The sequence below is a fragment of the Amblyomma americanum genome, chromosome 7, assembly GCF_052857255.1.
Source record: "Amblyomma americanum isolate KBUSLIRL-KWMA chromosome 7, ASM5285725v1, whole genome shotgun sequence".
NCBI lineage: Eukaryota > Metazoa > Arthropoda > Arachnida > Ixodida > Ixodidae > Amblyomma > Amblyomma americanum.
In genome coordinates this window covers 144,708,095-144,731,534 of record NC_135503.1, presented here as the reverse complement: position 1 = coordinate 144,731,534, position 23,440 = coordinate 144,708,095, and the positions used below count along the sequence as shown (strand labels likewise).

General features: G+C 47.0%; 1 pseudogene; it reads right to left on the bottom strand.

Annotated features, from left to right (window-relative positions):
* Window positions 1-5,442: 5,442 nt before the first annotated feature.
* On the bottom strand, window positions 5,443-6,243 carry LOC144097514 (uncharacterized; annotated as a pseudogene).
* Window positions 6,244-23,440: the final 17,197 nt, after the last annotated feature.

Genomic DNA, 23,440 nt, shown 5'->3' with positions numbered 1-23,440 from the left:
CTTATATGCACCCCCCCCCCCCCCCCCCACACACACACACACACGCTAAGGCACATTATCTTGCCCGGTGAGGCGTTTCTTTTTTGCGCAAAGACTGTGGGCCGAAAATTGTCGCAAATGTGTCGGAGTGGTCGCGTTCGATTGTGCGGTCTATCTAGAACCGAATTATTAGTCGTAACTTGCTTCAGGCATGGGTCAGGAGTCGAGCTGTCAACCAGCAAATACATGGCCAAATATGGGAGCCGGTCGGCCCTGCCATTCGGGGTCCATTTTCGCTGACATGTTCGGGCCCGGAAGTGCGCATGGCGCCCTTGCTGGTATAACGCTATTACGCTGCCCACGCGTAATTTAAATCAGTGGTGATTGCCTTCCTGCTAGAAGATACCATAAACGAATGAAAAACAGGAGAGAGAGAGTTTTCACTCTTCCCGGAAACGTGATTTCGAGCACTAGGTTGTCCCACGGCATCTTGAAATATGCTGACGGGGACTACCGAATTGTTAGAGTTTAATGATACTTTCGACGAAATAATTTCGTGTCTAGGAAATGACACTTTAAATACATTGTCAACGTGCAAATGCAGTTTCCCGAAACGCGATTTCCAGCACCAGGTTGTTCAACGGTAGCTTGAAGTGTGCTGCAAATATGCTTACACGGACAGCTCATTCGTTAGAATTGAAGTATACTTTGGACCACCGCGCTTTGGATGAATTAAATTCGTATTTATGAAAGTACACTTTAAATGCAAAACCAACGTGTTATTTAGCGAAACGCTTTTTCGAGCACTAACAGTTCAACGGCCGCTTTAAGTGTGCTGCAAATATGTTTATGCGGACAGCTTATTCGGTATAATTGAAGTATACTTTGGACGAATTAATGTCGTATTTGCGAAAGTACGCTTTCATTACGTTGCCAACATGCAAAGGCCATTTCCCGAAAAGCGATTTTGAGGAGTGCATCGTTCTACGGCAGCTAATAGTGTGCTTAAAATATGTTTAAAAAAACTGTCCGTTTGTTAAAATTGAACTATTCTTGGAACTAATTAATTAAAAGACGAAAGTACACTTTTAATACATTGACAGGAGACTGAAACCGCATACATATTTTTTTCATATATTTGAAACGTGCTGGAAGCATGCTTTAAGCGACGTATTTTTGGAAGATTTTAAGAATATATTTCGAATACGAAGCATTAACTTTCAGCAACCCATTTTCGGCATATATTTAGTGCATTCATGAGTACGAAATATGTTTTAAATACTTTATAAATATCGCGCCGTATATTCCAAACGTAATAGTTTTCGCTAAGGGTGATTAAGTGCGAGTGCTACCTGAATACATTTTTTATACAATGGGCTTTTTTAACTGCGGATGTGCTCATACTGTGGTTTTTTGTATTTGCTGTAGATTCTTACACGAGGGGATTGGGACCTCCGTCAGGCACTCAAAAGCCTCTAGACGCAGCGTCTTCTCGTGCCTCAATGGTAAAGAAAAAGAAAATCCCAAATGTTTGAATCCATAGTTCCGACAACGAGGGAAATTGGGACGGGCTCGTTCTCTCACCGCGCAACGACCGTGGCAAGATAAGTCAAACAGGCGTGTTATGTCATGAAATGCACCTTTTAAGGAGATCTGTGCATATGTAAATTCGATTCAAGCGTGAATGTGAGGCTCTTCTATACTCGGGTACAACTTAAGAAGGCAGCGGCATTTGCCCCTCAAAGGCGGATGCACACGAGCCTCCGCCAATAGGCGCGCACTAGGTGACGTCATGAGCCGGACGGCCGGTGACCCCGCCGACGGAGAACATGCCTAACATGGCCGCCCTCGCTTCGAACTGGGCCGAGTCGCGTCAGCTGTGTGCGTCTCCCTTCGTCAGAGTGAATTCGAATTGTTTGTGGGCGTCTGTCATGTCGGAAATATTACTGCAAGCTTACGATGCACAACTTGTGCCGCGTGCGTTTGTTCTGAGCCGTGAGGCGACGAAAAAAGGTTACAGCGAACATCGGTGACTGCGCTGCGCTTCGTCTGGAAACAGGATCCCGCAGCGGCACACCGCTGCAAACAAACATCGTGCGTGTTTGTTCTATGGTGTTTTGTTTTGCTCCTAAGTGAAGTTACGACGAGGAGAATTTGCCAAAGTCTGGTACCTACTGTGAGCGGCGGGTGTGTTAGTGTACTGTGCCCCTGCGTTTCACGTCGGACGTGGCGAAGTGATGGAGCAAAACCATTCTCAGGATAAATGAGAAAAGTGTGCGCTGATGAAACCAACCTACGAGTTCCTCAACCGAAAAGATTTGCGGAAGCAACCTCCAACGCAAAGATTTGTTGCTGCCAGCTCAGCGCGCAAACGATCGATCGTTGGCAGCAGTATGATAAGATAGCCAAGCGTCTAGCAGGGCGTCGTTTGAGTGTTGTGTAGCACCGTCGATTGATCACTTTCCACCAGAGCTAACAATCAGTGACTAACACGCGCTGCTTGAGCGAATATCATTGGATTATTAACGGCCAGGTGTGTGGGAGCAGTGTTTGTTTCCTTAATGTCAGCCTTAGTACTAATATAAAATTATGACCGATACACTGGTGCCTTTACAAGGGAGCTTGGCATGAATTCGCGTCTCTGTATGGCTTAGAATTCTTCACTCACTGCACGCGCCAGCTGTAGAATACCTGCTGTGACACAATCGCACATCAGTTGTGCTGCCAGCGCTCGGCTTGCTTTCCCACAACACAGCTTTGCGCTGCTTTTCGATTGTTATGATATGTTGCTACTAAAATAATTCCAAGACAGGGAAGGCAACAGAGCCATTATGTACATCAAATAAAAGTACGACAAAGTAGGCACAGCTGCTCGTCAACTGACTCCTAATACCTCTACTCGCATCTGCATTAAATGTGTGTGCATGTTTTCTTGCGTGTTTGTTTATATTTGTTATTTTCCCCTTTTTTGCATTTTAGATCTTACTTTTCGCGCTCGCGTTTGTGTGCATGTGTGTGAATATGTGAGTGCTTCTGTGCGTGTATGTGTTTATTATTCCTCTTTGTGTCCTTTTATTTTTGTGTTTGTTCTTGTAAGTATGCTGCATCCACCTCTTCCTTTACAATTTCATTAACTCGTCTCATTCAAAGCACCAAGTCCTGTGAATAGCAGGGCTGGCCTCTTCGATGTCATTAAATCCTTACATTCTTGTCTACCTTGCCTCCTCAGTCTGCCATCTTGCTGTGTTTTCTCCTACTATTGTGACCTTGCTTCTTGTGCTGTTCTCGCAACGTGATTAACCAACTTGCACTAAAGAAACTTCTATCAGCTGTGACGACAGAAACATTGACCGATACAAAATGTTAAAAGCATCACGTGGCTTGTGCAATAACTTCGTCTCTTACCCCTGTTAATGTGTTTATGCATCAGTGCATACGGCAGCTCGCCAGGAGTGCACATGAAAGGGTGCCATATTGTGCAACAGCATCTTGCGATGTTGTTGCATTCAGTCTTAATAAATAGATGGTTTCGCTGCCCGTCACATGTGGGGGTACACATAACATTGTGCAGTGGATTATCATTTCCTGTCTTGACGCTTTCATCATTACAAATGCAGTTTTCTAGCGAATGGAGTCCAGCAAAGCAGTGCTGTGAGAGCTTTTTCAGCTTTTACCATTTATTACCTCACCAATATCACTGTCTTAATCTGGCCGTCATTTTGCCTACGGCTTGTAATGAACAAAGTGACTCACTAAAACACGTTCAACCTTGTTGAGCATTTTTCCGTTACGTAAATATGACAAAAAAATGCTAGCAGAGTTATTCACGTTAATAATTGTGCTTGCATTCGCGTTAATGCCAGAGTGAGATAAATAAATTAAAAATTGGCTATGACAAGGCTGCGCTTTTCAGTGCATACTGCTAACAGAGCCATAAAGCGTGCTCTGACTACTGTTATTTCAACATGGGGCCCGACAAACTCGACGATGGCTGCCTGAATGAGCATCTTGGGCCTCAATGAGCTAATTATGTTTTATATTTATTCTCTTATTCTCATTACTTGTGTGAGCCAGATAACCAAAATAAACAATGCAACCGCATGAATGTGCTTTGGCGTGCAAGCTGTTAGCAGTGGCTGTCAGTTTCGTGTTGACTACTGGTATCGCAGCTGCACTGGATATGACATGACTGCGATTTTCAGTGCATATATACTGCTAACAGAGCCATAAAGCGTGCTCTGACTACTGTTATTTCAACATGGGGCCCGTCAAACTCGACGATGGCTGCCTGAATGAGCATTTTGGGCCTCAATAAGCTAATGATGCTTTATATTTATTCTCTTATTCTCATTACTTGTGTGAGCCAGATAACCAAAATAAACAATGCAACCACATGAATGTGCTTTGGCGTGCAAGCTCCTAACTGTGGCTGTCAGTTTCGTGTTGACTACTGGTATCGCAGCTGCACTGGATATGACATGACTGCGATTTTCAGTGCATATATACTGCTAACAGAGCCATAAAGCGTGCTCTGACTACTGTTATTTCAACATGGGGCCCGACAAACTCGACGATGGCTGCCTGAATGAGCATTTTGGGCCTCAATAAGCTAATGATGCTTTATATTTATTCTCTTATTCTCATTACTTGTGTGAGCCAGATAACCAAAATAAACAATGCAACCACATGAATGTGCTTTGGCGTGCAAGCTCCTAACTGTGGCTGTCAGTTTCGTGTTGACTACTGGTATCGCAGCTGCACTGGATATGACATGACTGCGATTTTCAGTGCATATATACTGCTAACAGAGCCATAAAGCGTGCTCTGACTACTGTTATTTCAACATGGGGCCCGTCAAATTCGACGATGGCTGCCTGAATGAGCATTTTGGGCCTCAATAAGCTAATGATGCTTTATGTTTATTCTCTTATTCTCATTACTTGTGTGAGCCAGATAACCAAAATTAACAATGCAACCACATGAATGTGCTTTGGCGTGCGAGCTGCTAACAGTGGCGGTCAGTTTCGTGTTGACTACTGCTATCGCAGCAGCGGCTATGACATGACTGCGATTTCCAGTGCATACTGCTAACAGAGCCATAAAGCGTGCTCTGACTACTGTTATTTCAACATGGGGCCCGTCAAACTCGACGATGGCTGCCTGAATGATCATTTTGAGGCTCAATAAGCTAATGATGCTTTATATTTATTCTCTTATTCTCATTACTTGTGTGAGCCAGATAACCAAAATAAACAATGCAACCACATGTTTGTGCTTCATCATCATTTCAGCGTAGGTGACCTTCTTGCTTGTGAGCCACTCCTGTATCTTCTTCCAGGCCGTCGTTGGCAATTTCTCTTCTCGCCTGCTATGGTAAGGTGCATTGTCTAAAACAATGACGCTACCAGCTGGCAATTTCTGCCGAACGCGATTAAACCAGCCCTCAAAGCGATTGCCGTCCATTTCCTCGTGGTAGTCGCCTGTCTTTTGGCCTCGGAATACATCCAAGCAGCCGTCGACGAAGCCATCCTCGCTGCCGATGTGCGTGACGATCAGGCGCTGACCTTTCCCAGAAGGTTGTTTTAGACCCGTCGTTAGGCCATTTGCTCGAGCGAACAGGCGTCCGCGCTTCTGCATCACGGTGTCTGTCCACACGATCGATCGAGTGTGTCCCGCTGTCACCCATGTCTCGTCCAGGTAGATCTTTCGGCATTCCGCTCGGTAGCGCTCCACGTCACGGCGGTAGCGATTCCGCCAATCGGTGATGTCATCCCGGTCGATAAGCAGCGAGTCGCGGCTTCTCTTTTCGTGCTTGAAGCCGATCTCGGCAAGCAGGCGACGCACAGTCCACCACCTTAGTGATGGAAGTTCCATACGTTCCGAGAACTCGTTAGTGATCTTCTCGACCATCGGTATCTCGTTGCGGCGAAAGAAATCGTGCACACATGACCTCAGCGCGCACAACGTGAAGCTGTCAAACTTCGCGCTGCGTCTTCTCTTCTCCGCATTGCGTGGACGCTTTCGGGACGGCGTCATCAGTTTGCCACCCGAAAAATGCGAAGCTTTAACTTCCTTCCTCACCCTGAACACAGTCCTTTCGCTGACACCGAGCATGTCAGCGACAAACTTGCTCGTCTCCTCTACGCTGCGTTCAGGCTCCCTGTTACGCCAAAACGTGTAGCAGCGGAAGATCATGTTGCGTGAATCGCTGTTCAGGATGCGGCCGCTCTTGCTCTTGCCGAGGCTCCTTGGTGGTGTGATCATCGATGCGACACAAGGCTCGTTCGGCAACAAAGGCTCGCGTTCCGATGTCACCTCGCTGGGCTCCATGGCGGAAAAGAGGTGCGGAAAGCCGTGCGCGAACGTGCGTGAACTCACGAGATTGTAGGTTCGCAACCGCAAAAAAAAAGAAACAAGTAGCAATTGAAAAATAAGCCTCACACATTAAAAAAATAAGCTTGTGAAAACACACAAAAAGTACATATGAATTCAATGCTATTGAGCCAGACTGTTTTGTAATTACACGCCCGGTGCCGTCGATCTCGCTCCGTAGCAGACGACGCACAGCGTTGTAGAAGGCACGGAGTTATTTTTCTCTCGCGATCCGGCATGTGCTGAAGCATTTGCATCATGATAGTTTTACTAAACCACTCATCAAGATACACAAATCTTATTTTTACCGAGAAATACGCGTTTTAGAAGCAGTCACAATTTTTTGAGCGGGACTATTTTTTAGTCGCGGAGGCAATTGGCTGCTGCGCTTCGGTCATCTGGGCGGGGCCTCTCCTGTCTTCTAAAGTTGTACCCGACTATAGTATGTATTAATAATAAAAATAATACATTTTGTTCATACCACTTCTTATAATATATGCTGGAGCCCGCTTAAGCGTTATCGCTTGTGTGCGGCGCTGGGCAGCCGTGATGTGAAGCACATGCCTCACCAATGAATAAAATGGGGGGGGGAGAGCTCGAATAGGATAACAAATCAGGAATTACTTCCGCGAAGTAAGACGAACACAATTACAAAAAACGTGCCGTTAAGAATGATTTCTACCGCTTACACTTTCATACACGAAATGAAAACACCAAAACAATGGGGAAAAATCGAACAGCCAAAATTATCATACAACGACGATCGAAGAAACACGTTCTTTTATTGAGGCCAAAGCCTCTCTTGGCTCATGAGTGGCATGGATGGAAGTTGCAGACAGAGGCTGTACTCAAGTGTCTGCAAGACCTGTGGGTCATAAGTTGTCATAATTGAAATAAAATGTAAGTGTTGACTAAGCAACAGTTCATAAGTGTCATATATATATATATATATATATATATATATATTATAGTAGTGATAGTAAATAGATAATAAAATTAGTGATATATAGCAATAGTGTGATGACCGCCATAATGCGCAGGTCCACACGGGACGGAGAGGCAAAGAGACACCGTATGGTTCAGTTTAAACAAACAGGTATATTCAATAATTACACATGATTAAGATTATACATCAGAGGCTGGGGCGTCCGAGCTTACGTGCCGACGACTTCATGGGGGCGATGGAGTGGCTCCGGAGTTGGGCTCGAGCGGTTGCTGGCAGAAGCTGCACGCCGTCGGGCTTCGGCGCTGAAGGCCCTCTTGGCGAACGATGTCGTCCTGAGCGTTTATGCAGTAGAATTTCAATAGTCGTCCGTTTCTTCGAGGATGGTTCACAAACCCTTCCTCTAGTGTCGTTCGGCTTGGAAGATGAACAGGAGGCGAGCTTGTAGATGATGACAGCAGAGCATAATTTTACAACATACATATACAGAGAGTTAAACTGGAAAAAGCAGAACTGAATTTACAAAAGAACAAACTTTGCACTACTTTACTCATCGACCGGGCAGGTTAGTGCCTAAGTAGCATCACATTACATGCTAAGCATGGAGCCCCAGCTCAGACTGGACTGCATCCGTTTACATGTGCTTTTAAGCACTTGATTAACAAAGGACTAAGGGCGGTCATTTCCAGTGGCCCGCCCAAAGCTTCAATTCTCCAATCCAAAATAACATGCGAGATGGGGACAACCCCTTGGGTTGGGCTTAGCCTCGAACCCAGAGTCTGTTAACAATACAAACTAAATAAACAACAAAAACGCCACCACTCTCTCTCAAGTGAGAGTATACACAGGCTCTCTCTTCGGAGATAATTCACTAGCGCCTGTCTTTCCACATTCTTGGCGAGTACTGCCTGTCCGCCATGACAGGTGTCCGTCACGGCCCTTCTGGGAATGCGCTTTTGTTCACGAGGCACGGCGGGAAGCTGTGGGTGCCTTCCCGGCGATAGCCCACGTTGAAAGGGGAAGGAGGGCAAGAATGTTGTCTTCGCGGTAGCGCATAGCGTCGGCTGTGGTACGGCGCGCTCTGGCCCGCTGACAGCTCCCTTGTCCTGGAATGTGCCCGGGAGGGCCGCACCTGGAACGGCCACGCAAATTGGGGAGGATAAAGCCTGTTTCCCCGCGGCGGCGGCGGCGGGTCCGGTTGTTCTGGTCGTCACTCAAAGAGCATGGCTGGGTAATTGATGATGCCGCTGTCACGGCGGCGGGTCCCTTCGTTCTGGTCGTCACTCAAAGTGCATGGCTGGGTAATTGATGATGCCGCTGTCATCTGGGTCTCCGTCTACGCCGCGCCGTGGAACGCGGAACCTCGCAGCACACACGGAATGTCACACTCGCCCACCCTCCAGAAGAATGTTCTCCGAACATTTGAGTCCACGCAGCTCCCCTTGTCTTTCTGAATCGCCTCGCACAGTGCGTCCGACAAAACACTTTTCGCTGCACTCAACACCACTGCACAACACTAATGCCTCCGCTGTCATAACTGGCGTCTCCAGGGGCAGCACTGATCTTCTTTTACAGATAAACATGAAACTCAGCACCCAAGCCTCTCCTTTCTAGTCCAAACTGGACGAAATAAATTTACCACAGTTACAAAGGAGCTCCCACTTCTAGCACGATCACGGCACAGACAAAAAATATAGATAACGAAAGGAAGTAGGGCAGGTTCTGCATGCGCTCCGCATGCTCTCCTGTGAAGGTGTTACTTAATGACAGAAAGGTTTAACTATTAACTCCGATAACTTAACACATACGCATATAGCAATGTTATGAGCTGCGGCATTACACAATTCTAACCAGTTCACAACTCCGCTCTGTTTACGCCATTAGTCCGACTTAGCTTTCCGATTTCGCAGCGGATATCGGCCTTCATGAGTCATACTAAGTAAGTCTGTGCCTTTTTGTCTGCTTTCGGACTCGCGAGGGCTCGTGGCAGGAGCCTCTCCTGGCGTTATCTGCGCGGCAACCTCGCGCGCTTCTTCTTCTAGCAATGCATGAAGTAAATCCGGTGGCATTCCGGCCGTCACCTCGGGCGCCTGCCGAACAAATGCAGGAGAGGGCGTTTCTTGCGAACTATCTGCGCGCTCCGCTTCACTTCTGTCCCCATCAAAATCCGCGCTTTCCCTTTCCTCATTTCGTGAATACTGAACCGGTGCCGACTTGAGGCGATTTGCGTGTATCCTTATCAAACGCCGGTTCACGTCTCGGACTCTGAAGTTTACCGGAGAAAGCTTCTCGACAACCTCGCACGGTCCTCTCCACTTCGTCTGGAACTTACGAGCTAGCCAAATCTGCCTTTGGCAGTTTTCAATGTACACGCTGTCCCCCACATCAAACGGCGCGTCTCTAGCACCGCGATCGTGCACCTCCTTCCTGCGCTTCGCCGCTTTCTTTAAGGACTCCTTTGCGATGTCCCTCGCCACTTGCAAGCGCGATTCTAGCTCAACCTTATAGTCGTCCAGTGAAGCGTATGGGACACGACGGGGGCCCTCTGGCACTTCACTAGGCTGGTCCGGGTCTCGGCCGTAGAGAAGAAAGAATGGCGATTCGCCCGTGCTCTCGTGTGCTGCGGAATTGTAGGCAAACATTGCATACGGGAGCCACAAGTCCCAGTCCCGCTGGTCGCGCGAAACAAAATGCGACAGGAACCCGGCCACGGTTTGGTTCAGTCGCTCCACCGCGCCGTTGCAAGCCGGATGGTACGGTGTTGTCTGCTTCTTAGCGATCTGAAGCAGCTCGCAAACTCTCCTCATTAGCTGCGACACGAAGTTCGTTCCCCGATCTGTCAAGAGTTGCCTCGGGGGTCCATGTCGGAGCACGATCTGTTCGACAAATGCTCTTGCAACCGTGTCTGCCTTCTGATCTGGGAGTGCTACCGCTTCCGCGTATTTTGAAAGGTGATCGACAAATACTAAAATGTACTTGTTTCCGGAAGTGGTCGTGGGCAATGGGCCCATTATGTCCATACCTGTCCGCTCGAAGGGAGCCGAAACCTCAGGGAACGGCTGAATGGGAGCTGGTCTTCGTCCCTTGGGTGTTTTTCTTTCGAGACAGGAATGACACTTCGCACAGTAGTCTCTAACATCCTGTCGCATGCCACTCCAAAAGTACAAACGCTCCACACGCCTGCGTGTCTTCGCTACGCCAAAATGACCGGCGCATGGCGCATCGTGAAACGCGCGAAGAACCCTTTCTGTCCACGACCGAGGTATGACGACTCTCTCCCAAGCGGTTTTCTCTGGTCTCCCTTTCCTGGTTGGCCTCGTGCGCCGACACAGGGTGCCGTCTTTGCCAATGAAATAACCAAGCTGTTCGGGGTGAGACGGTGCGCCCTCTAAGCTTTCGATTATTCGCTTCAGGTCAGGATCTTTGCACTGCTCTGTGCGTAATTCGGCGGGGTCGACTACGGGGACAAACTCATCTATAGCTGCCACGGCAGCTGTGCGGCTGAGTGCATCAGCATTCAGATGCGTCTTTCCTGACTTGTGCTCAACTTCAAAGCAGTATTCCTGCAGGTGTAGATTCCATCTAGCGAGTCGCGAGCTAGGGTCCCTGACACTCATCACCCATTTCAGAGGATGGCAGTCTGTGACTAGCTTGAATTTGCGGCCGTAAAGGTAGCATCTGAAGTGCTTTACTGCCCAGACAACGGCGAGGCACTCCCTTTCCGTAGCTCCGTACTTTTGCTCTGTGGGGCTCAGCTGTCGGCTAGCAAAAGCAACGGGATGTTCTTTGCCCTCGATAACCTGAGAGAGCACGGCACCAACTGCGAACTTTGACGCATCTGTGGCCATAACGAAGGGCAAATTAAAATCCGGGTGGCGCAACAGCGGTGCACTCATTAGCTTCCTTTTCAGGGCCCCAAAAGCATTCTCCGCGTTTTCGTCCCAGCGAAAGGCGACATTTTTGGCTGTTAAGGCGGTGAGCGGCTTAGCGAGCTTGGCGAACTCCTCTATGTGCCTTCGGTAGTAACCGATCAGGCCGAGAAACTGCCGGACCTGGCGGACGCTAGTCGGGGATGGAAAATCTGAGACACACCTTAGTTTCTCAGGGTCCGGTCGCACGCCGTCAGCTGAAACAACGTGCCCGAGGTATTTCACCTCGTTTTTGAGGAATTGGCACTTAGTGGGCTTCAGCTTGACACCCGCTCCTCTTAGTCGCACCAAAACCTGCTCAATATCGCGCAAATGGTTCTCAAAACTGTCACTGTATATGATAATGTCATCCATATACACGAAGCACAGCCTCCCCAGAAGACCTGCCAGGATAACATCAGCGGTTCTCTGCCAGACAGCAGGGCTGTTGGCCAGACCCATCGGCATTCTTTTCCATTCATAGTGCCCTGAGGGCGTGTTGAATGCCGTTTTCTCGGCATCTGCCGGATCCATTGCTATCTGCCAGAATCCCGCCGCCATGTCCACTACCGTGAAGTACCTGGCAGAGCCCAGCTGAGAAAGCGTCTCCTGTATATTGGGGATGGGGTATGGATCGATGCGAGTTACGGCATTTAGTTTGCGGTAGTCCACTACCAATCCATACGAGCCATCTGGCTTTTCCACCAATAGTGCTGGTGCTCCCCAGGGTGACTTTGAGTGTTCGACAATGCCGCGATCAATCAGGTCCTGCACCTGCCGCTCCATCTCCTCACGTTGGGAGTAAGGAATCCTGTACGCACGCTGGTAAACGGGCGATGAAGTGCCGGTTTCTATCCTGTGCTTTATAACGCCACAGCAGCCCAAATCCAGGTTGGACGCGGCGAATACCTCCGAGTAGTCGTTCAGCAAACCAGCCAGAGCCTCCCTCTCCCTGGATTTTACGTGAGAAAGATCGAACGACACCTTTGGAGCAGCCGAAGGACTAGCATGCTCTACAGTTGCGAGTACCGTATCGGTGGGCTCACGTTTCTCTATCGCAGAGGTGAAGAAAGCCAATGTTTTGTTCTTGGGAAGGCTCAGTGGCTGCTGGCTACAGTTAACCACCCGTAGGGGCACTCTGTGGGCGTCATTAACTGTCACGAGGCACGCGGCTGCCTTCAGGCCATTGCTGAGAGAGTCGACCGGCTCAAGCACTCCTACGGCGCCGCTCTCTACATCTGAAGGCACAAACGCGTACAAAATGTGCTCCGACCAAGGAAGGACGACCGCCTCATCGACCAGCCTGACGGCAACCCGCGAATATACCTTCTCCAATGATCCCACTGTTTGACGGGTGTCAATATCGGTGATGCGAATCTCAGCCCCTCTCCTGTTCAAAAACGGAACTTTTGAGCCGCCCGCATTAACCTCTTCCTCAGAGAATAAGACTACTACCTTCCCTTTTCTCAAAAAATCCTGCCCTAATATACCTGACACTCCGTTTGGCAGAGACACCGTGTCCGGGCATACGTAGCAGGGGTGCTCCAATGCAATTCCGCCGAGAGAGAAGTGTAACCGGTAGAGTCCACTTATGCCAAGAGGATCCCCCGTTATGCCTACAAATTTGGTTGCCATACCACCAGACGCTTCCAACACCTCGCGGTCCCCCTTCCTTCGAAGCGTGTTAAAACTGCTCTCCTTAAGCAATGTCACCTTTGACCCCGTATCAATCAACAATTCCATGCAACAACCATTTAACTTGCAACGCACAACAGGGCATGCCTCGTCGGCCACACAAACTACCACCACCTCATCATACACTGCTCCCTCCCCACGCTCCTCAGGCTGGGGAGGACTAACTAGTTTTTTGTCTCGGTATCTGGAGCCCCGCTGTAGGCTTGCTTAGGGCGTGTCTCGCCTGCTTCTCTTTGTGGTTCCCCACGGCGCACGTTTTGGCAGAACCTGGCGATGTGTCCGCGACCCTGGCAAGCGAAGCATACGATTTCTTCAAAATCTCGCATACCGCGCCTGTAGCTTTGTGGCGGTCTCCGGTTTCCAGCGAATGGGCGCTGTTGAGCGCGCGCTTCAACCTGGCGTTCTACCTGCTGAGATAGCAGCTGTTCCAAGCGATCTAACCGCTCTGTCAAGAGAGCAACCTCAGGGTTGAGCACCGCTCTCTCTATGACGCGTACTCTCGCTGCGGCTGTCGTTAACGCCTCATTTCGTTCCTCATCCAATGCGGCCTCCACGGCTTGGTCGAAATTGCTCGGCTTGCGCGAGAGCACGAACCGGCGCACGGGGTCTTGCAGACCAGCCACGAACAAAGCGGTCATTTCCTCTTAAAGTAGATCCTCCGCGTATTTCTTCCTTAGCTGGTCTCCTTCCTCCTCCCTGCTTAACGTATCGCGTGCTAGGCGCTGAAGCCGCGACGCAAATGTTCGCACGTCCTCCCCTACCATCTGTCCGGCGTCACGGAACCTCTGTACCCGCACGTGACGTGGTTCAGTGTCGAAATGCTCAAACGCGAGCTTCTTAAATTCCGCAAATGATTTTGTGGATTTTACTTTTTCGTCTCGCAATGCAAAATCATGAGCAGCTCCTGCCATCTTACACCTCGCCATTCCCAGCATTTGAGCATCGGACCATCCCCCCATTTTCCCAATCTCTTCTAGCATGGAAAAGAAATCGCAGATTGGAACCCCTGTCTTATCTCCCGTAAACGTCGGAATGACGCTTCCTAATGCCAGCATGCTTGCTCCGAGCGACGGCTGTGGAGTGGGAGCTCCCTCAGATAAAGACATTTTTTTTTTCAAGCCCTCCGGTGCCTCAAGCCTCTCAAATGGGGGTAAAAGTCCCACAATCAGTCCCGTGATTCCCTTTTGATTACAATTTTGAAGTCATGAATGTCGCAGCATTCAGAGGACATTTGCTTTTTGAGACCCCACTTCTGACACCAGTGTGATGACCCCCATAATGCGCAGGTCCACACGGGACGGAGAGGCAAAGAGACACCGTATGGTTCAGTTTAAACAAACAGGTATATTCAATAATTACACATGATTAAGATTATACATCAGAGGCTGGGGCGTCCGAGCTTACGTGCCGACGACTTCATGGGGGCGATGGAGTGGCTCCGGAGTTGGGCTCGAGCGGTTGCTGGCAGAAGCTGCACGCCGTCGGGCTTCGGCGCTGAAGGCCCTCTTGGCGAACGATGTCGTCCTGAGCGTTTATGCAGTAGAATTTCAATAGTCGTCCGTTTCTTCGAGGATGGTTCACAAACCCTTCCTCTAGTGTCGTTCGGCTTGGAAGATGAACAGGATGCGAGCTTGTAGATGATGACAGCAGAGCATAATTTTACAACATACATATACAGAGAGTTAAACTGGAAAAAGCAGAACTGAATTTACAAAAGAACAAACTTTGCACTACTTTACTCATCGACCGGGCAGGTTAGTGCCTAAGTAGCATCACATTACATGCTAAGCATGGAGCCCCAGCTCAGACTGGACTGCATCCGTTTACATGTGCTTTTAAGCACTTGATTAACAAAGGACTAAGGGCGGTCATTTCCAGTGGCCCGCCCAAAGCTTCAATTCTCCAATCCAAAATAACATGCGAGATGGGGACAACCCCTTGGGTTGGGCTTAGCCTCGAACCCAGAGTCTGTTAACAATACAAACTAAATAAACAACAAAAACGCCACCACTCTCTCTCAAGTGAGAGTATACACAGGCTCTCTCTTCGGAGCTAATTCACTAGCGCCTGTCTTTCCACATTCTTGGCGAGTACTGCCTGTCCGCCATGACAGGTGTCCGTCACGGCCCTTCTGGGAATGCGCTTTTGTTCACGAGGCACGGCGGGAAGCTGTGGGTGCCTTCCCGGCGATAGCCCACGTCGAAAGGGGAAGGAGGGAAAGAATGTTGTCTTCGCGGTAGCGCATAGCGTCGGCTGTGGTACGGCGCGCTCTGGCCCGCTGACAGCTCCCTTGTCCTGGAATGTGCCCGGGAGGGCCGCACCTGGAACGGCCACGCAAATTGGGGAGGATAAAGCCTGTTTCCCCGCGGCGGCGGCGGCGGGTCCGGTTGTTCTGGTCGTCACTTAAGGAGCATGGCTGGGTAATTGATGATGCCGCTGTCACGGCGGCGGGTCCCTTCGTTCTGGTCGTCACTCAAAGTGCATGGCTGGGTAATTGATGATGCCGCTGTCATCTGGGTCTCCGTCTACGCCGCGCCGTGGAACGCGGAACCTCGCAGCACACAAGGAATGTCACAATAGTGATAGTTACTGGTAGTGACAGTGCTAGATATATTGTGGTACTGATGGTTGTGATAACGATGGCTTCTGATGCTGATAGTCATAGAGCTAGAGATAGGGATAGTGATGACCGTAGCGATACTAATAGTTGGTTATAGCGATGATGATTGTGTTGTTGCCGGTTAGCGATAGTGATAGTCGTTGATAGCGATGATTGTGATGATAGTTGTGGCGGCAGAAATGTTGATGATAGCGGTTGTAGGTTCGATTCCCACAAAGGTGGTTGGTTCGAGTCACGTCAACGTCCAGGTATCTAGTCGCGCGAAGTTCTTGAGTTCGAGATACGCAAAGTTCGTCTGTTCGAGTACCGTAAAGATTGCGGGTACGAGTTATGTCAAGGTCGTGGGTTCGAGTTCTGCGATTATGTTCGGACGTCACAATAGCCACGGATGGCGACATTGTCCCTGACATAAACATCAAAAAGCGAGAGAGAAAGTGAGGTAAGGTAACGGGTTTCGCACTTCTGCTCTTAAGCAGACTTAAGTGCAAACCTGTAATTTTTTCGTTAATGCTGGGTAGGTTCATATTTTATTGAACAAATAAGGAACATAACTGCTGATATTTTGTAATAATTGCTGAAGATGCGGGGGTATGACGTGCTTTTGCGACCGATGGAGAGGCCGTACTTTAAAGTTGTCTATATTAACCCTTTAATGGATGATGGAACACATAGGTCCCACTTTACGCGCTGACTTTCTTTTTACATTGAACGCGAAAGGAAAATGCAATTCGTGTTTAAGTGGTGTGGCTCTCTCTATGAGTCTTTAAAGAAAACATTCAGTTCGGTTTTCTGCACTTATCAACAGTTGGAGCAACAAATTCCTTTGATTTAATTTGTTTGTTTGGTTCCACTTTGTCTTTTTTGCTTCTTTACGAAGCAGCCTTAACTGCAGGGAGCTGCCTGGTAAGAGAATTTACCTATTTCTTGCTCTACAGCAACGCTCAGAGAAATAGGAGCGAGTATAAGTTTGTATTTTCGGGAGAAATAACTTCGTATGAATGAATCTTGCGGCAGTTGCGCGTTTTGATGCCTGTAGTGTTAGGTTTAGCGAGACCAGTGCGTTCGCAAGCTTGAAGCTAGAGCTGAATACCACAATATGGAGGAACAACACTGATGTGGTAGCCTACCAATGGCGAGACTCCAGAAATGTGCTCATCATGTCTAATTATCATGATCCAGGAAGTGCTGTGGAAGTCCAGCGAACCTTTCGAAGCGTGAAGAAAAAGGCAGGGGAATGAATGTCCATGTGTTGTGAAAGAATACAACACAAGGATGGGTGGCGTTGATAAATTCTACCGGAAAAGGAATGCCTATCCAGCTTACCGACTCTCAAAGCGCTGGTCTAGCCGTATTCTTTACTTCATCTTGGAAGCAGTGGCGGTCAATGCATTCATTGAAATTTCCTCCATGAGTCCGGTCACCTATCTCCAGTGCCGTCTGATGCTTGGGCGTCAAGTGATAGCCCAAAACACCTTTCCAAAATCGAGAAACACCCTGCAAGCGCACTACAACGAGAAAGGCAAGAAGAATGGACGCGCAATGAGTGGCGTTCTTGGTGAGCTCCGATTTGCCGGAAATGGCCACCACCCCGTGCTCACTGGGAAAGAACTGTGGCGCAGGTGGTGCTCTACAAAGCAGAAGGAAGTGCGCACCAAATACCTTTGCAAAAAGTGGAATGTACCACTTCCGGTCACTTGCTTTGGCCCGTTTGGGTGCCGCTGAGAACTTCCCAGAGGTGGATGGTGGGACATACCCTGTCCCACATGATATATACACCCTATGTTTCTGGTGAAACATACGCTGTCCCACTTTTTTCTCTTTTTTGAACAGACAGTTTCCAGTCGGGTTTTTTTGTTAAAATAAACCTCCCAGCAAGTCTCTGGTGATGAAAAAAGTTCCTATGTTTTTCTCCTTGCATCCATTAAAGAGTTAAAGAAGCTGTACAAGCAATTCTTGTATCGTATGTCAAAGACAAATTGTGTGTGTACAGGTACCATGTCAAAATGTTCCATACTGACTGTCCCTGCTTTATCATGATAACTGGCTCAGTAAGCGAGATTAGTTGGAATTCTGTGCAGTATGCGGCTGCGTTTATTTTATATAATGATATGGTCCCGGAAATTGTTATTCCATGTCACAATATGAACGTGCCGAATTCCTTGAATATTATTTTCTTACTGACACATTGCAAATCGATAGTAGGGCATACTATAAACACATAACAGGCGTATGCATTCGGCTAGATCTTGAATATAAAATTTCTCTTACAATGTTCCTTCAAATGTCATCTCAAGATACTTGAAACTCGATGTATGTTCCTAAGACGGGCATGAGTAGCATGTACAGCTCCTGTCATGAAATTATATGCTAGAGTATGTTTGATGCAGTTTGCCTGAACCATGAACACAACGAAGGCAGGCTTTTGGAATATTAGTAAAGATCTGATTTGCATTGAATCATTCTATCAAAAATTGCACATCCCTTTGCATCTTGCCAAATGTTTCTTCAGATCGCTTGGTATCACCAGAGCAGTATCATCGGCATATAAAAAGGACTGTGAGTTTAAAGCAAGATCGACCATATAATTGGCGCAAATATCAAATAACAAGGGTCTTAAAACTGAACCCTGAGGAGCTCCCTTTGAAACGGCTAATATGGTTCTATATGATCTGCTTCTTTGAGCAAATTGCGCTCGATAAAATAGAGTTCATGAAAAGCGACACGTATGAACGTCTGAAACCAAAATTATTGAGTTTGACTAATACTAAATCGTGAATAATAGCATCAAAAGCTATTTGCAAATGAATAAAAGGTGCATCGACAATGTCATTTTATCTATTATTTAAAGACTAAGTTTGTTAAAGTCCTCGAGAACATTTACTGGGTGAACTGAGAGACATTTAGTAGATGGTACTTAACAAAAGGACTTTGTGTTTGCATGTAGAATTTTCTCCGCGATGCAGCAGATGAAGGACGAGGTCGCAATGGGTCTGCAGATTATAAAACCTCTTTTAGAGCCTTTCTTGTGCAAAGGTATTAGGTATTTATTATACCTCAAGGATTCGTTCAGGAAACATTGTGTTTAATATGGTTCTATGTGATCTGCCTATTCGAGCAAATTGCGCTCTGTCAGTAATAGAGTTAGTAAAAAGCGACATGTAGGAACGTCTGAAGAGCTGCCCGCATGGAGCATTTTTCCGGGCGATTCGTCGGCGTCGACGGCAGCGGAGCGTTTTTTTTCTTTGCCGCCGGAGAGGACGATTTTGCCAAATCGTCGGGACCTGGCGGAACATAAAAAAACACCGACGCCGGGAGAGGGCAGCGACAGAGGGCCAATGAGAGCCGGAGCGCGCGTCACGCGATTCTGGATGGAGCCATGCCGGCCGACAGAGGACTTGCGTGTTTAGCGCTGACAAGATGACGGCGCCCTGTTCGCCCGCTTCGGAATAATTACATGCTGCCGCTGGACTCTTCGACGCAATAGCTCTCTCATATTGTAGCGGTTCGCTTTTATTTCGCCTTCTCTTGCAAACACGTAGCGGTATAAGCGATAACTAGCCACTGTTCTTGAGATAATTTGATGATTTTCAAGCTCTTAAACCTAACTAAATGCAGTGTGTTTTCCTCTTAGCAACTACACCTGGCGTAGTAGTTTTCTAGCTTTTAATCAATTCTTGAATTTTCATCGGTTTGCATTGTTTTTCTCCTTGGAACAAGAAAAGGCTAGCAATGCACTCACCATAGTTACCAGTAATCACAGATGAAGCTTTCTCCAACCTAGCGTTGATGTGCTTTGACGCCTTGTAACTAGATGGCGCTACTGTTTACGCCTGCGTGAGGGACGCTACGGCACGTCCAACTAACTGAAAGTGTCGTGTTTACACTATTCACAGCGTATGCAACGCAGTAAGAGGTGCGTACGCACAGCTTGCGCGCGAGAGCCAGCGTGGGCTTGAGCATCAGAGAGCACTTTAACTTGACCCACAGGCGACAGGGAGAACTAGGTGCGCGCGACCTCGACAAACGCGCCCGGATGGGGGCGCGCGCATCGCACAACTGGCCGGCAAAAAAACGTCGCTCGGCTGCTGACCATGCGGGAGTGAATTAGCCGAGGCCGGAGCGGCCGTCGGGCGCTCGACGCGATTTGGCGGGAAAAAAACGCTCCATGCGGGCTACGGTTGAAACGAAAATGATTGACTTTGGCTAATAATAAATCGTGATTAATAGCATCAAAAGCTTTTTGCAAATCAACAAAAGGTGCATCGACAATGTCATTTTATCTATTTTTTACAAAGTAAATTTCTTAAAGTCCTCTAGTACTTTTAACCGGAGTACTGGGAGACATTTAGTAGATGGTTTTTATCACAAAAGGACTTCATGTTAGCGTGTACAATTTTCTCCGTGATGCAACAGATGGAGGACAAGGTCGCAATGGGTCTGAATATTATAAAACATGTTTTAGAGCCTTTCTTGTGCAAAGGTATTAGTTATTTATTATACCTCAATGGTTTGTTCCCGAAACATTACTTTAGGAGTGGGGTAAAAACAGGAATAAACATTATACGCTATTGAATGAAGTACAGTGGCTTAGATGAATGAATGCGTTTTTTCGATGACCGATTTTAAGTGACGAGCGTTGACAATGTGTCGCTACTTCGGTCGGAAGGCCATTCCAGTCATGGGCTGTCTTCATAAAAAATGATTGCTAAAATGTAGTGGTACGGGCACGGAAAGGCTAAACTGCATTGGCGTGGTTATGGCTGGAAATTCGTTGTGCGCGTGGGATGATTTGGTTTGCTTCGTGAATGTTGTGAAAATTGCTTAGCAAATAAATAAAGACATGCAGATCTACAACGTGAGACCAATGTAGGCGAACCTGGGCGAGGTTTTATTCCTGAGATGCTTGTATGACAGGAGTAATCAGCTGAGATGAACCTGGCCGCACGATTCTTAACCGATTTAAGAGTGTTGATCATGTTAGTGGGTAAGGAATCCCAAACGGAGCTAGCTTATTCTTGTATGGGTCCGACGAAGGTTGTGTAACATTGATTGAACAGCACAGGGCACTGGAGCAAGGTTGCGCCGCAGGTAGCAAAGTACACTGTTTGCCGAGTTATGTGGGTGACGTGGTCTGTCCAAGTTAGGTCCCGGGAAATGTAGACGCCTAAGTACTTGTACGAATCGACGGAGGAAATTACATTTTTATTAATAGTGTATATAGGAGTGGTATATAGGACATAAGTCATCTGTTACACCGTTCAATGAATTTACACTTATGAATTTGGCCGGGTATGATTGTTTCGTTGATAATTAGTCTGTCAAAATGCACTATGAGATCCCTCATCCTAACACCATCACACCATGGGCATTTTGTGCTTGACATTGTTTTCAATACGCCCAGCGACTCTCAGTAACAGTAGGCTTGTAAGCTGAATAATGTTCAAAACAGCAGCAGTAACTTTGCCCATTGACGTTGACTGATTATACAAAAAGCAACAGATTCTGCAAAGTGCTTATGGAATTCAGCGGCCAAATCATCAGTGTTTTTACCTGGAAATGTTTGTTCTAAGGCATCACCAATGCTTTCCTTTGGTGCTTTTCCTATGTTGTTCTTCACTAAGTTCAATATATTGTTTACATCCTTAACGCATGCGGGAAAATGATTTTGTTGGTACTGTTATATTCACCAGTCCTCTTTTTGCTGTGACTTTATTTCGCAGATGCCTGCATTCAACTCTTTGTGCAATTGCATATGGGTGGTCATCTTCTTCTTTATCCAAGGACTTGCCTTATTTCACCGTTTCAGCCTGACCTTAGTTTTTGAGGTGTTATGAATCGATTTCAGTTGCTCAGCAAGGCGTTCATAGGCAGCTAAGTGATTGTCCTGCAATAGCGAATTCCAGTCAAGAAACTAAATTTCCTTATCTAGTTTGTCATAATTTTATTACAAGCCTATATGCAGGTTGCTCTAGTGGAGTGGTTTTACTTTCTTTTGGCACCGTTAGAAAAGACAAAAAATAATCAGCAACTTTTTTTTTTGTTTATACAGCCGAACGTCTTCTGTCTCGTTACGGTTGACTGATATGGTCAGTGTGTGTTTGTGTTAATCTGTGCGAGGAAATTCTCGCAGTTAGCACTGAACTTTATTCTCCAAACCAAAACTAGCGAACAGCGCTAAGCACTCACTTGCGCCTACTTTATCTGTTACTGAACTGTCAGTATTTGTATCTCCAGCAAGAAGAGCATGTTTATTTAGTCCATATCTTTTAAAGAAATTAGCCAGCGGCTCTAAAAAGATCAGCAATATTTTTCCTAGGGGGCCTTTAGATAGCCCAAACTAGGAATTTATCACCATCGTTTGTAAGATTAAGATTTATAACTTCTGCTTCATCAAAATCAACCATCAGGCGTTCTCAAAACCAGGAGTTTTTCAACAAAACTAACACTCCTCCACAACATTCACCCTCCATGCATAACGCATATGATTGATAGTCCTTTTGAAGAGAGCACTGGAAATCACTGATATTGATATAAGTAAATACTTTTACCTCTAGGAAAGCTAAAACATTCTCCAAGAACATTTGCAACTTGTTCCAATGCTTATGAAAGCTTCTCACATTTGCACGGTTAAGATCAATATTATACAAGATTAATCTGAAAAAAATTCGGGTGTATCTCCATCCACTCTTGAAAATAAATGGGCACACTCAGTGATTACGTTACCTTGCACAGGTTCCTTTTGTTCCCCAAAAGAATATCGGGGCCGCCTTCAAGTTTCCTAACAAATTAGCAACTCCTTCGCACCCAAACATATTCCTACCCTTTTTCAGTCGGTAGGTGCTTTGCCATCGATCGAAGCTTCTTCGGTGCTAGATTTTCATTGGTGTAAATGTTCTCACCCTCGAGTGTGGTTCGTTTCGCAAGGCACTTTTCTGTTCTCTCTTCTGGTGAAGCGTATTAATATGGGGGCCTCAGCGTCTGTTGTGCCTTTAATCTTGTACACTGTTTCGAATCCCTCATTGATGGGAATAAGAAGTTCGAATCTGCTCGCAAGGGGAATTATGACTATTTTTAATTATTTGCTCTCATTGCACTTGACACGGTGTGGCTCCAAATTATTACGTCTTGAATAGGATTAAAATCTATTCGCCTGCATTTCCAGCTCAGAAAGCCGATTGTTCTTTATTACCAGTTGAGCCTCTACATCAGTTGTTTTTTCTTTAGGTCTTTTACTTCTTGCGTCAATAATTGGAGCTTTTCAAGCATTTCGCCGTATTTAGAAGACAGTAAATTCCGCGATTATTTCGTGCTCTGTAAAGTTACTACTGCCTCAGGAGTAGAGCTTCTGACTCGGTGTCTCTTCACTGAGACAGGCGCTGACTCAATGAAAAGCTTTTGCGTAGTTGCTTCGATCCGTACAAGATTCCTCGTTGAATCGAAGAACTTAACTAGGAGGTCTTCCGAGATCAAGTTACAGCATATCAGCAACATAGTTCAGCCCGGAGGTTGTGCACATTATATGCCTGCAGCCTAATTTTAGACACTGATGAGGCTTTGTGTTTGCCTTCTCAGTGCTTATTTTTCTTTTCCATTGTTTAATTTTGCGTCGCCTTTTTGTTCTATAGCATCGCGCCGATGCTTCTTTCAGAGATGAGCAACGCCGCGAAGCTTTGAACTTTTTTTTGTTCATGTTCAAAGGCACCAGAACTCTCCTTTATCATTTTTTTTGTGGCGTAAGATGCGACTAGATTGACCTCGAATGATCACATCCACGCGCTACCGTTTCCACATTGGGCTAGATTTTTGTAGTTGCTTTCGGTGCCTTGTCTCGAAGGGTCCTTGCCAACTTTAAATTGGTCACAGAGCGCTAGGAATTTTGTTCGAAGACTGCCAAGCACTCTTGTTTCTATCGCCGCCGCCGCG